Source organism: Triticum urartu, chromosome 3A (genome assembly GCF_056163025.1).
Source record: "Triticum urartu cultivar PI428250 chromosome 3A, HENAU_Tu73, whole genome shotgun sequence".
In the NCBI taxonomy this organism is placed as follows: Eukaryota; Viridiplantae; Streptophyta; class Magnoliopsida; order Poales; family Poaceae; genus Triticum; species Triticum urartu.
Window position 1 is genome coordinate 8385494 of NC_141875.1, and position 15093 is coordinate 8400586.

Here is a 15093-nt window from a genome sequence, read left to right on the forward strand (position 1 = left end):
ACGCTACCCAGCAATGGGTTCATGGAGACGTGCGCCTGCCAGCACCTAGCGATTGACGGTAGCATCTCATCCTTCCACCATGTACTCCTCCTCTCCGACCGGGACGTTGATGCCTCGTCCCCACGAGGCCACAACACCAAAGACGCTACCCAGCAAGCAAAGGTTGAAGAGTGTCCGGGAGTTGATCTACAAGAGAGGCTATGGAAAGCTAAACAAGCAAACGATTCCTGTGTCCAACAACAACAAAGTCATCGAGCAGGGCCTGGGTGCGGGCGAAGATGACATTGCGATTCTTGCCTGCCTGCTTCTTCTCGGTGACAGCCTTCTCCTTTTTCTCGAAGTCAATAGCTGCAGGCTTCTTGAAGTAGGTTATTCTGGGTTGAGAATGCGGGCAGAGAGGTTATGGAAAGCTAAAAAAGCAAAGGATTCCTCTGGCCTGGTGCTAGCAGGCGCGTGTGGTGAAGGCCGAATTAGAGATAACATGCACACAAGGGCCGATGCCTCGTCCCCACGAGGCCACAACACCAAAGACGCTACCCAGCAATGGGTTCATGGAGACATGTGCCTGTCAGCACCTAGCGATTGACGGTAGCATCTCATCCTTCCACCATGCACTCCTCCTCTCCGACCAGGACGTTGATGCCTCGTCCCCACGAGGCCACAACACCAAAGACGCTACCCAGCAAGCAAAGGTTGAAGAGTGTCCGAGAGTTGATCTACGGCTGCTGTTGGTCAGTCCGGACCGTCGGCGACTCCCGCTGTCTCGGGTGCAGGTGTGGTTCCTGATGCTCCCTCTACTAAGGCACCTTGTGCTGTTACTGCTGATGCCAAGCCTGCTTGCCTGGTCTTCCTTACTTGGGTCGGGTTGATCTTTGGATTGAAGACAAGGCTCGTTTTTTCGACCATATCGCTGGGCTGGTGAGTTGATTCCTGCTTGTACGACTTTTATCATCAGGGGCACGACAGTGCTCCTGATGGGAGTAGCCCCCGAGGCTGCGAGTAATCGCTTGCGGTTGCTCGTAGTCTTGTTTTGGCTTTGTCTTGCAATGTTCATTTTGTCATAGGGAGCACGGCAGTGCTCCCGAGGTCCGGCGGTAGTCGACGTCCTCGGCGTCGAGCCGCTCCTACTCCTCCCTCTTCTTCCTTGCGGTGTCCGTCTCGTGCCACCTGTTGGGCTTCTGCTGCCTCGAGCAGGGCCTAGGTGCGGGCGAAGATGACATTGCGATTCTCGCCTGCCTGTTTCTTCTCGGTGACAGCCTTCTCCTTCTTCTCGAAGTCAATGGCCGAAGGCTTCTTGAAGTAGGTTATTCTGGGTTGATAATGCAGGCAGAGAGGTTATGGAAAGCTAAAAAAGCAAAGGATTCCTCTGGCCCGGTACTAGCAGGCGCGTGTGGTCAAGGCCGAATTGGAGATAACATGCACACAGGGGCCGATGCCTCGTCCCCACGAGGCCACAACACCAAAGACGCTACCCAGCAATGGGTTCATGGAGACGTGCGCCTGCCAGCACCTAGCGATTGACGGTAGCATCTCATCCTTCCACCATGTACTCCTCCTCTCCGACCGGGACGTTGATGCCTCGTCCCCACGAGGCCACAACACCAAAGACGCTACCCAGGAAGCAAAGGTTGAAGAGTGTCTGAGAGTTGATCTACAAGAGAGGTTATGGAAAGCTAAATAAGCAAACGATTCCTCTGTCCAACAACAAAGTCATCGAGCAGGGCCTGGGTGCGGGCGAAGATGACATTGCGATTCTCGCCTGCCTGCTTGTTCTCGGTGACAGCCTTCTCCTTCTTCTCGAAGTCAATAGCCGCAGGCTTCTTGAAGTAGGTTATTCTGGGTTGAGAATGCGGGCAGAGAGGCCAAAGTGGGTGAGCGCTTCGCAGAAGAAGCCATGTAGTGGGACACGCATGTAGGTCTCCACTACGCGCAGTGGAGGCCGACGCCTGGATGGTTCCAGGCCCCGCCACCCCTCCTTCCTGCGAGCCGGCCAAAGCAGTGCTCCTAGGGACAAATATTTGATAATGCCCAATATTAAGCAAAACTTAATAATGTTGTATGACTCATGTTCAACAGGCATACACACATCTTTTGAAGTGGGAACATCTTTTGAAAAGTTATGAAATTTCGGAGCAGAAACATTCCGATTTTTACTTTTTTTCAAAAACAAAAACCATATTTTGAATAAGAAAACATTTGTTTTCAAAAAGTCAAAATTTTTGCAATTTTTGAACAAAATTTTGAACATTGGATCATTTTTGGAAGAAAACAAACCTAGGGACATCTTCTCTCTTCCCTGTCAAAAAAAGTGGTGCCAGCCGGATCCCACGAGCATGAAGTACGACATTAGGAAAGGAGTACGACCTTGGTGATCTTTCGTGAGATGGATGGAGAGAAGAAACAGAGGCACGAAGAAAGATCTAAGTGACTCGATTCGTACACAACTACCAACGAGGGCAAGCCATGAGCATGAAGCACGACGTTAGGAAAGGAGTACGACCTTGGTGAGCTTTTGTAAGTTGGAATGTAAATAAATACAAAGTTTTCATCTTCGCAAATATAAAAATAAACTAGCAAGCCACCAATTCAGCATCACACATGCACAAACAAATCGAAAGAAGCCATTCCCATAGGTGGTAACAACTCCAACGGACTAACAGTAGTACATAAGACACATTGCAACTAAAAGAAAATTTCAGTTCACACACCACATAATTCAAACTGAATTTATAAGTAGCTCTAGTGTTCGAAGTCACACACCACTGGCCGCCGGCCATCTCTAATTCGATGGCACTATTCTAATCCTGGGATCAAAATAACTATTTAGATCACACCTCTCTATATATAGGCCCGAAGAGGCGTTCCCGAACTTGCGAAGCCACAAAGAAAAAAAAAACCCCACCCAGTCCCGCACCTCCCGCGCCGCCCCCTCCCCTTCCCCAAGAACCAGCCACAAATCTGGCCGCCCCGCCGCTCCCTCCCCGGGATCCAGACCGCCGCAACACCACCTCCCCTGGATCCGGCCATCGGACCGCCTCCTTCCCCTGGATCCGCCCGGGATTGATCCCGCCGCCGCCTGCCGCCACCAAGTACCGGCGTGCGACCCCGACGCCGGCTCCTTCCATGAAGCGCCGGCGCGCGAGCCCGTCACCTACCTCTGGTACGCCGTCGCGCCTCCGCTGCTACCTAGGGTGCCCCTGACGTCGCCCACCTCCTCCTCACGCGACGACCCCCTGCGATGCACGCCTCCTCGTTGTTCTGCCCCGGACACAGGCGCCTTCTCGTCCACCCTTCGGCGATCAAAACCAGCTCCGCCCATCGTAGCAGAGGACAGGCCCCATTCGTGGCCTCGCCTCCCCTCTGCCCGGGTGCTACCTTCCCTGCGCTCTGGCGCGGCCTACCCTTCCCTCTGGTGCGGCCTGCCCTTCCCTTTGGTGCGACTTGCTCTCTGGTACGGCCCGCCCTCCTCCAGCGCGCCTGCACTCTGCTCCGTCGGCGCAACGACCGAGCACCAGACCTCCCTTCTCTCTCCACTACGACGGCAGTGCAGGTGGCTAGTGTCTGAACTTCAGTTGTATATGTATGTTTCGGTTTTTTATCTCTCAAAAAATCTTACAAAGACACAAGTTCTATATGTATATGTCTGAAGTTCAGTTGAGAAAGACACAAGTTTGTTATGAAGCTGAACCAGTGTACAACCTTCTCATTCTAAAATTGCTACACTATTGCACATTTCTTCTCTTCGTCATGGTGTTGTTTCGAATGGGAAAATAGTTATTTAGTTGAAAAGGTTCATGAATTGATGGCCAGGAAGTTCAACCCTATTACCTCTCTTCATCATGGTGTTGTTTCGAATTATTGGGAGAAGTTCTGTATATGTATATGTCTAAAAAACCTAGAAGCTCAATTAACATACCAGAGCGGTTCAGTGTTTATAAGAAAACCTGGATTTCTTCGTTCATAAAAAATAAAACCCAAGAAGTTCAAATTAAGATAACACAGAAGTTCGATGGTTATATACCATGAAGAAAAACAAAGCTTCAACTATAATAGTGTTAACTTCAGAAGTTCAAATTTCATAAAAAAAAAGAGTTCAAAGAAAATATTATCCTTGTACTGAAAATAATCCCATGGATCTTCCCACTACTGAAAAATGATAACCAAAAAGTTCAAACTAAAATAACAAAGTCATTCAATATATGTACTAGAAAACATTTTTTTCATGGTTTTAAATAACTTTAAGAAGGTCAAATTAAAATAACAAAGCAATTCAAAAAATATTTTTTTTAAAAAAAGATTTTCTCCTTTTCTATGAAAAACCTAGAAGTTCAAATTTATAAAATGATGTGGTTCTATGTTTATTTACAAAAAAAATCCATGTTACCAAATAATAAAGCCAAGACGTTCACTTTAAAGAAACGGAGGGTCCGATGTATACAAAAAAAATCAGATTCTTCTCATTTCGCAAAGAAGTACGAAGTTAAATCTGAAAAAGTAAAATATAAAAGGATTTTCACCGTTTCTAACATAAAAAACTCTCGAAATTAAAATTAAAATAATAAAGCATTTTGATTTTACTAAAAACTAGGTTTATTCCCATTACTAAAAAAACAAGAAGTCCAAATTTAAGAAACGATGAAGTTCGGTTTGAATAAAATACTAAGATTTTTCTCGTTACTAAAGAATCAAAATAAAACCATAAAAATGTTGAGAAGTTCAAATTCAATTAAATAAAGTAGTTCGACATTTAAAACATCTTAGATTTTTTTCGTTACTAAAATATGCTCAAAACAAGTCTTAGCATGTTCAAAACAAGTCATAGCATGTTCAAAAAATACTCTTAACTAGTCATGATTTTTTTAAAAAAATCCTTTCCAATGCTATCATTTGCTCAAATTCGACGAGTGCTTTGGGAGTTAAGGACAACTTTTTTACAGAGAAGTTCAAATTGAAAATGGCCAGAAGTTCACGTGCTGCATGGTGTGTGTTTTCATATGAGAAAATAGAATAAAAAGTTAAAGTATAAAAATTTCACTGCTAGAAGTTCAGGTGCTCAGCACGGGGAAGTTCAAAAACTTCTTGTGAGAGAGGCAATCGGCACTATATATCAGTTGTGCAACTCTAATGAACGGGTGAGAAATTACGAACAAAAACACATGGTAGAAGTTCAAGTGAAAACAGCGGGAAGTGCGATGATTATAGGAAACTTAGATTTTTCTCGTTATTAAAGAATGAAAAAAATAAGTTCAAAAATAAAACAACAATAAGTTCAACTTTTAAAAATAGAGTGCTTGAAAATTTCATAAAAAGATTAAAGGAATAAAATCAGGAAGTCCGTATTAAAAAGATGAAGAAGTTCAATGATTATAGAAAACTCAGATTTTCCTCGTTATTAAAGATTGGAAACAAGAAGTTGAAAAATAAAAAACAAGAAGTTAAACTTTTAAAAAATAGAGCGCTTCAAAATTTTATAAAAAAGGATTAAGAAATTCAGATAAATATTTATAAAAAAACTCAGATATTTTCACGTAACCAAGAGAAGTTCGATTAATAACTGCAAGAAGTTCACGTACTACACCGTGTGCATTTTGTATTAAAAAAGAATAAAAAAGCAAAGACTAAAAGTTTTGTTGTTATAAGTGCAACTCCTCGGTCAAAGAAAGTTAAAAAAATTATTATGAGAGGGGTTTGTACAAAAGGAGTATCATTTGTGTAACACTAATGAATGGATGAGAAAATTACAAACGAAAATATGTCACAGAAGTTCAACGTGAAAACAGCATGAAGTTCAACTACTACGCTGAATGAATTTTAGATGAAAAACTTTTAAAACCATCGCGAGTATGAAAAAATGATCAACACGGGAAAGTTATGTGCTTACAGCAGCTTTCCACCGGTATATCACTTGCTCAATTCCGGGGAGTAGATGGAGAGTTACGAGCAGTGGATGGAGACCTACGAGCAAAAAAATCACGTGAGAAACAGAGTGAAGTTCAGGTACACGCGCCGAGAAGTTCAGGTTCTTCACGCGGTGCATTTTCGAAGAATCTATTTCGCCATAGAGGCAGAACGAATGATCCTGCTGTTTTCGAAATTACATGAAAACGGCTGAGAATCAGAGAAAACCATCAACATTAAAAAGTTTCGCATTTTCCGTAGTTTTCAACGGTATATTATTTGCCCAATTCCAATAAAGTTTGTAGAAATTACGGCGAAAAATACGTTTTTCGCCATTTTCGAAACTGACTTAAAACCATAAAGAATTGGGAGAAACAATACATACCAAAAAGTTTCGCATTTGCTCAAGCTTTCCAACGCCATATCATTTGCTGCATTCGAACGCACGGTTAAAAAATTAGCTCTCAAATACGAACTCGGTAGGACTTGGACCATTTTCTAAATTACTCTTAAACCATTCAAAATTAGAAAAAAACTTCCAAGATGAGAAAGTAGCGCATTTTCATAAGCTTTCCAATGCCATATCATATGCCTCCATTGGATTTGCCGTTTAGAAATGACATCGAAAAAATGAACTCACCTGTTCGGTTTACGAAATTTTACGTTTTTTCAAATTACTCTTTAATCGTAGGGAATTAGAGAAAACTTTCAACATGTGGAAGGAGCGGTTTTGCAGCAGCTTTCAACACCATATTATATGCCTCATTCCGATAAACGGTTTAGAAATGCGATCGAAAATACGATTCACGTGTTTTGTGCGAAGAGAAAACGGTTTTCAAAACTGCTCTTAAACCGCTTACATTTTGTCAAAAATTTAACTTGGGTCATGATACTGGTTTCCATAGCTTTCCAACGGTATATCGCAAGCCCCATTTCAGCAATGTTGGCGGAAGTTCAACCTAGTAAACAGGGAAGTTCAACGTACTACTAACGGGGCAGGTCATGTTATGATCAGAATATTATTCTAATCCCGTGATCAGAATAGTGTTTATGTATATATATATAGTAGCACTATTCTAATCCCAGGATTAGAATAACTATTCTGATCACGTAAGGCCTATATAGGGCGTGCGGAGGCCCTCCCGAACTCGACCGAAAAAAAACCCAACCATCTGTCCCCCACCTCCCGCACCTTGATCCCAACCCCAAACCACCCACCGACGACCCCCCTCCCCCCACCCGCCGCCGCAGGCCACCCAACTGCCGCCGCCGTCGCCGCCTGCAACCCGCGGATCAGGATCTGCCGGCCTCCTGCGACGGCGCCCGACCCAACAACGCCGGCTCCCGGATCCACTCCCACCGGCATCGTTGTCGTGGCCCCCAACCTCTGCCTTCCACGGTCCCTTCCTCATCCGGTGTCTTCTTCCTCCGGCTCCGCCTCCAGCTTCCACTGTCTGGCCATAGCGAGCCACACATGGACGGCTTCCTCCGGATTCCTGTCCATGGACCGCTTCGGGACGAGGAGCGTGGAGCGAGGCCACAATCATGGCTTCCTCCTCCAGCTCCGCCGCGCGACCAGCGCCCTCCGCCACCGCAGCCCATCGTCCCCCCTCTCCCAAGCACCTCCCTGTGCAGCGCCGGCCAACGCCTCGGCGCAGTGCACTTCCTCCTGCTGCCATCTCGCTCACCCCTGCCGCTACCTCCCATCACTTTAGTTCAGTTCAACCTACCCGCGTGCATTAGTTCAATTGTGTGTATTGAAGAAAAACAGAGATCGCTGAAAAATTTGTAGAAGTTCAATGGATCTCGCGGTGGAAGGAATCACGTTGACGCTACAAATTCTGTTGGTTGTGTCCCGTCGGTCCCCGGCTCCCCGCACCACCGCTGCTCCACCCCGGGACCATCTTGGCCAACCTCCAGCGCTACCGTCGCTCCACTCTGGCCTCGAGTGCTACAGACACTCCACTACGGCCTGGCGGCCTCCTGCTCCACCATAACTGCAACGTCAGCGCCGCTCTTCGCTCTCCTACTCCCCTGCCACAGGCCCCTCCCTGCTTCTATTATATTCTCACAATATGTCGCTGGAGCACTGTCTGATGTATCGGCCCTGACCATTCCTCTTCTTGCTTCAGACGTTGAGCACTTTCTGAAACATGAACTTGTGCTCCAGCAACAACTACAGGAGTAGATAGACTGATGCCAGTGGGTGCCGCTAGACATCTCTCTTTTCTGCTACTACGTATGACCCAGCTGCTTCTGCTTCCTCTCTTCCTGCCGCTCAATGTTGATGCATGTCGCTGCTAGCTGCTGTTGTCAGACATTTCTAGTTGTTGTTGCGCCGTGTGGCTGCCCGACGCCACTGCCGTTTTCTGGCTGCTATTGGTACGCTGTTGCTGCAGTTAAACATGACAAAAGAGATATGTCTGTTAGAGATTAGCACGGTTGCTGTTCGTGCTTAAAGAAATGAGAATATATATATAGAGAGAGTGTGTGTGTGGATAGGATATAGCGGTGGGTGGTGGATAGAAACCATCAATTGTATTGAAAAAGTATTTCTTTCTCTGGCACTTAGTGCGTGTGTCTTCCTCTGAATTGTTGTTAATGTGTTCTCTGTACAAAGCATAAACTACTTGCTTGCTTCAAGTCATATTCAATTGGCAATATGAAAATAAAGAATCAGTTTTTCACATGCATTCTTGTCATGTGAGTTACAAAAAAAGAGCCTTCCATCTAGTACTCATTTGTATGTATGTTACGTAGCGCTTGCCCACATATACTACGACTAGGAAGTTCAAAGAACATATGAAAACACACAAAATTCAGAGAAGAAAAATAGTAGTAAAAGCCGGGAAGTTCAATCAGAGAAACTCAGAAAGATAAGAAAAAAAACCCAATAGTTCATTTTTGAGAAACATGAAACTTCAAAAGATGAGAAAATATCAATAAAAAATCCATGTGCAAAAAATAACAGAGATTTAAGAGGGAAAAACTCAAGAGTATTGTGGGTATCTAGAAGTTCATATACTATGTCCCAAGAATTTTAAAGAATAGACAAATTGTAAGTGAAGTTCAAAAACAAGGGTGCAAAGAAGATGTTCAATTTTCTCCCCGATTTAGAAAAAAAGAAACGTTACTAGAGAATAAAACCAAGAACTTTAATTGGAATAAAACCAATAAGTTCAATTTCAAATAATGAAGAAGTTTGATGTATCTAAAAAACCTCCAATTTTCACATTTCTAAAAATACACAATGAAGTTCAAATAAAAAAGGTATTTTCGCAGAACCGAGGGCAAATCAGATTGATAACTTCCAGAAGTTCACGTACTACATGGTGTGCATTTGTATGAAAAAAAGAAAAAGCAAAGGCTAAAAATTTTGTTGCTACAAGTGCTCGACCCGAGAAAAGTTCAAAAATTCTTGTGAGAGAGGTTGAACAAAAATATGTGACAAAAGTTCAAGGTGAAAACAAACGGGAAATTCAACTACTACACAGAATGTGTTTCGAGATAAGAATATAAGAATAGAAAACTAAAACCTTAAAAGGTTTGTTTCAAGAAGTTCACGTGCTCCTCGTAGCATAGTTCAAAATTCATGTGCGAGACGTCTGTCGTTCATTTACATGTTGAAAAAAGGCAAAAAAAGACAACATTGTTTTGCCATTTTAAAAACTGCTCTCAAACGACAACGAATTTGTAACACATGTCTACATGAAAAACTTGCTACTATTCATAAGCCTTCCAACGGTATATTATGTGCTACATTTTGATGAAAGGTTTAAAATTTTCATGTATACCATTTAAAACACGTTTATGTGTATTCAAAAAATTCTTTTGAACCATCACGAGTATGAAAAACTGATCAACACGGGAAAGTTGCATGTTTTCAACAACTTTCCATTGGTATATCATTTGCTCAATTCCGGTAAGTGGTTTGAGAGTTACGGGTAAAAAATAACACGTGAAAAACATAGTGAAGTTTAAAAACAACTGCTCTAGAAGTTCAACCTCTTCATGAAGTGCATTTTCGGAGACTCTGTTTTTACGATAAAGTCAGAAGACATGATCTCAGAAGTTCAGACTGATAACTGCCAGAAGTTCACGTACTATACGGTGTGCATTTGTATTAAAAAAGAATGAAAATGCAAAGCCTAAAGTTTTGTTGCTAAAAGTTCAAGTGCTCGGCCCGAGAAAGTTTAAAAGTTGTTGTGAGAGAGGTTGAACAAAAATACATGACAGAAGTTCAAGGTAAAAACAACGAGAAGTTCAAGTAATGCAAGGAATGCATTTCAGGTAGAATATAGAAAAAATAAAAGCTTAAAAGGTTTGTTGAAAGAAGTTCAAGTGATGTGTCCGGAGAAGTTCAAAAATTCTTGCGAGAGAGGTTCACCTTGTATTTCCATGTTCAATTTTTTCGTATAAAAATCGAATACAATTCTTTACTCAAAAATATAAAAAGGTGAAGTTCAAATTGAAATAACAGAGAAGTTCGGAGTTTAGTAAAACCTAGGATTTACCTGTTCAAAAAATAAAAAAACACAACACCATTTTTTGCACTTTTAAAAACAACCCATAAACGAAAAAAAACAACCCATAAATGAAAAAGAAGTTGCTAGAAGTTCAAGTGCACGGCGAGGAAAAGTTCAAAAAATTCTTGTGTGAGAAGTTTACTGTGTATTTAGATGTCCAAAATACATAATCTTTTTGTATTTTTTTGTGTTTTAAAATAACTATCTCAAACTAGAGAGAAGGTCAAAGTGATAACAACCGAAAGTTCACGTACTACATTGTGCGTATTTCATATAAGAAAAATACAATAAATTGAAACAGAGTGAAGTTCAAACGGACATGCCTAGAAATTCAACTACTTCAAGCAATGCAAAAAACAGCACGTCAAAAACAGAGTGAAGTTCAAACAGACATGCCCGAGAAGTCCAATTACTTCACGCAGTGCTTTTCCATTCACGATGAAAGCTGAAATCATGATCTCGTCATTTTATAATTTACTTCAAAACAGCAGGTAATATTATTTGTGTAATTTCAAGTCCTCGGTCGGAGAAAGTTTAAATATTTATTGTGAGAGAGATTTCTACAAAAGGAATATCATTTGTGTAACACTAACGAATGGATGAGAAAATTACAAACGAAAATACGTCACAGAAGTTCAACATGAAAACAGCAGGAAGTTTGACTATTATAGTGAATGAATTTGAGATGAAAAACTTTTAAAATAGTCGCGAGTATGAAAAAACGATCAACACGGGAAAGTTGCGTGTTTACATCAGCTTTCCGCCGGTATATTATTTGCTCAATTCCGGTGAGTGGATGGAGAGCTACGAGCAGTCGATGTAGAGCTGCGGGCAAAAAAAATACATGAAAAACAGAGTGAAGTTCAGGTATACATGTCGAGAAGGTCAGGTTCTTCATGCTGTGCATTTTCGAAGAAACTGTTTCGAAATAAAGGCAGAACAAGTGATCTCACCGTTTTCGAAGTTACATAAAAACGGCTAGGAATCAGAGAAAACCATCAACGTGAAAAAGTTTCGCATTTTCCGTAGCTTTTCAGCGGTATATTATTTGCCCCATTCCGATAAAGTTTGTAGAAATTATGGCAAAAATACGTTTTTAGCTATTTTCAAAACTGACATAAAACAGTAATGAATTAGGAGAAACAATATATCCAAAACAGTTTTGAATTTCTTCAAGCTTTCCAACGCCATATCATTTGCTGCATTTGGATGTACGGTTAAAATATTAGCTCGAAAATATGAACTCGGTGGAACTTGTACCGTTTTCTAAATTACTTTTAAACCGTTCAAAATTAGAAAAAACTTTTAACATGAAAAAGTAGCGCATTTTCATAAGCTTTTCAACGCCATATTATTTGCCTCAATTGGATTTGCCGTTTAGAAATGACATCGAAAATTCCAACTCGGGTGTTCCGTTTACGAAATTCTACGATTTTCCAAATTACGCTTTAACCATAGGGAATTAGAGAAAATTTCAACATGTGGAAGGAGCGGTTTTGCAGCAGCTTTCCAACGCCATATTATTTGCCTCATTTCGATAAACGGTTTAAAAATGCGATCGAAAATACGATTCACGTTTTTTGAACGAAGGAAAAATGGTTTTCAAAACTACTCTTAAACCGCTTACATTTTGCCAAAACATTAACTTGGGTCATGATACTGGTGTTCATAGCTTTCCAACAGTATATCGCAAGCCCCATTTGGACACTTTTTAGCTAAAGATCAACCTAGTACTCGGGGAAGGTTAGACGCGTTACTCGGGAAGTTCGGGTTGTGATCAGAATATTATTCTGATCCCGTGATCAGAATATATATAGGGATTGACTATTCGTTACCCTGGGTGAGGAATAGTTATTCTTTACCCCCTCTATTTTACCATGAATGCACTGTAAGTTTACGTTTCGTAAGTTTTTCTTATTTTTGCCGTAAAAAGAGACCGTAAGAAAATATATAATCGCCGTAAAAAATATTTTATGTTATGTAAAATTACAAACGTAAAAACATAGTGTAATATATACATAAACTTCTAATTTTCTTGTCTTACGACCTATATTTTTATTTTCTTATACAAAATTTTACGTAGTGAATCAATAGAAATGTAACTATTTGAATTCCAAATGTAATTTAATTATGAAGTGATTGTAAGATTACCTCGGGTGAAGAATAACTTATTCTGCACCCTGGGTGATGAATAGCATCAGGAGAGAATGGTGGAACAAGGAAAAAAATCTGGGACACGAAGTAGAAGCAGCACAGTCCCCGCTAATTAAACACACACTTGTTCACTCCAATATCATGTAGAGTTATATGTTTCATGCCCCCACGTATACACAGTATCATGCAGAGTTAGATGTTTGTTTGTGTAAGATTCGCGGCTGTGGTATGGGAAAGCATGTCGACACCGTCAATCTCTTTTATCCCATTGCGATTAATAGCAGGAAATTACCGTGCACCGTCCCGAAACAACTAGTGCCCTGGAGGATATCTGACGAGAGTGTGTGCAAAAATGCTATATGGACTGAACAATGTGGATGTCAGAAAATTGCTCTAGAGCGGACAGAACTGTGGTTTGAATGGTAGTTAAAAATATAGCAATCTGTTGGATACCTTTTTCAGCTGTTCCAATGATTTATCTCCATCCGCTTGAGTATTTCCTGCGACACTTTTCTCCTCACTGAACTGATCATGAAATCCTGATTGACATTTTTGTTATCAGTCTCATGTTAGCAGTCCGATTAATGATGTCAGTATTAGAGCATCTCTAACAGATCCGGTATATCCAATCCCACAAAAATCGGTTTACAGGATACCGCAATACGTCTCGGTAACTTCCACCGCGAGGATCTCGTCAGGATGGAAAGAGTGCCGGCGCTGGAGCTCACAGCAAGACGCCATTCTCATCGATCTTGCTGCGGCAGCAGGAACTAGCTTGCGGGGCCGCGACAGCTCACAGGGCCGCAACAAGGGTCCAATGGTCGCCGGCGTTGAGGTGCTCCGGCTAGGTCGCGCTCGGGGAAGACCATGGCGGGAGCTGAAAGTTCCCTCCGGCCATCAACCGTTTCTTGTTTTTCAGGTCCATGTAAAAATTGCCCCATTCCCATATATATAGCGGAAACGGTCCGTAATATGCTGGATCCCAAAAAAAAAAATCCGGGATGGTCGAATTTACGGGATCTATTCGGGACGGAAAAATCGCCTCCACCCCGCCCGGTTTACGGAGTCTTACCCCTAGATTTATTTTTGAGCTAAGTATTATCCCCAGTTTTTTTGAGAATATAGTACGAGTATTAATTACCCCTAGATATTATGTTTTTAGCGATGAGAAATTTACGATGGGAATGGATTGTCAAGGACGAAGATCTGCTGATGGAGATCCTCCTCCGCCTCCCACGGGAGCCCTCCTTCCTTCCCCGCGCATCCGCCGTACGCAAGCAGTGGGGACGCCTCGCCACCGACCCAAAGTTCGTCGCCCGCTTCCGCGCCCACCACGGGAAGCCACCTCTCCTTGGAGTCTTCGAGCTCGGCCATGAGATCAGGTTCCGCTCCGTCCTGGACCCTCTGGACCGCATCCCGCCGGAGCGCCTCTCCCTTGGACGCCACAGCAACCCCCGGCATACCAAAGTGCTCGGTTGCTGCCACGGCCGCGTCCTCGTCAAAGACTAGGAGCGAGATGAGGTCGTTGTGTGCGATCCTATCACTAGCAAGCAGCACCGAGTGTCTATTCCTCCCAAGTTCAATGAACGCTACCCCTGCCTCAACGGGGCGGTGCTGTGTGCTGCGGGCGGCCAGGGCCATGTGCATGACGGCTGCCACTCGTGCCCTTTCAAGGTGGTATTGGTGTCCGAACTAGATCATCAGCCCATTGCTTGTGTTTACTGCTCGGAGACCGGCATCTGGGGTGATATCATCTCAACAGAGGCTACAAATACTATTTTTGATATGTCTCCTAGTCCTAGCACCCTTGTTGGTAATGTTATTTACTGGCCGTCTACCTATGGGCGAGACAACATACTTCAATTTGATTTGGACAGTCAGAACCTTGAGGTGATCAGAGGGCCTCGCTATAGGAATAATAGGTTGATCGACCATTTTCAGATCATCCAGGCAGAGGATGGTGTTGTTGGTCTCATCGTGTTGTCTTGCCATAACCTTCAAATGTGGAAAAGAAAGGTGGACTGTAAGGGTGTTGCCATCTGGTTGAGGCAGAAGACGGTTGTGTTGCGTAACATTGTTGAGCTCCCTCCTAAAATTAGGAAAAGGAGGGAACTGCATGGAAATTTTGTTGGTCACGATGAGGACAACAATGCAATGTTTTTATATGTGGACGGCGATGTCTATATGGTTCAACTCAAGTCAATGCAATCCAAGAAACTCAAGGGGATCCGTTCTGCTAGTTACTGTTATCCTTTCACAAGTTTCTATCCACCAAGTGAGTGCTCATCCTTGGTCTTTATATTTTAGGAGTAATCGAATCTAGTTATGCTCTGGATATGATCGCTCACATCTAGTTATTGTCACTCTTGAATGTTCACTTACAACTTGAAGCTAATAAACAATTTCTGGTAATAAAACTTAGTAATTATCCCTCTGCTTAGATAGACCAACTTATAGCCATACTATTTTAGTATCTATTATCTTTTGATACAGTTGTCTTCTATCCTCGAAAATA

General features: G+C 42.5%; 1 pseudogene; it reads left to right on the forward strand.

Annotated features, from left to right (window-relative positions):
- The first annotated feature begins 13742 nt into the window (after window positions 1-13742).
- On the forward strand, window positions 13743-14885 carry LOC147977696 (uncharacterized; annotated as a pseudogene).
- Window positions 14886-15093: the final 208 nt, after the last annotated feature.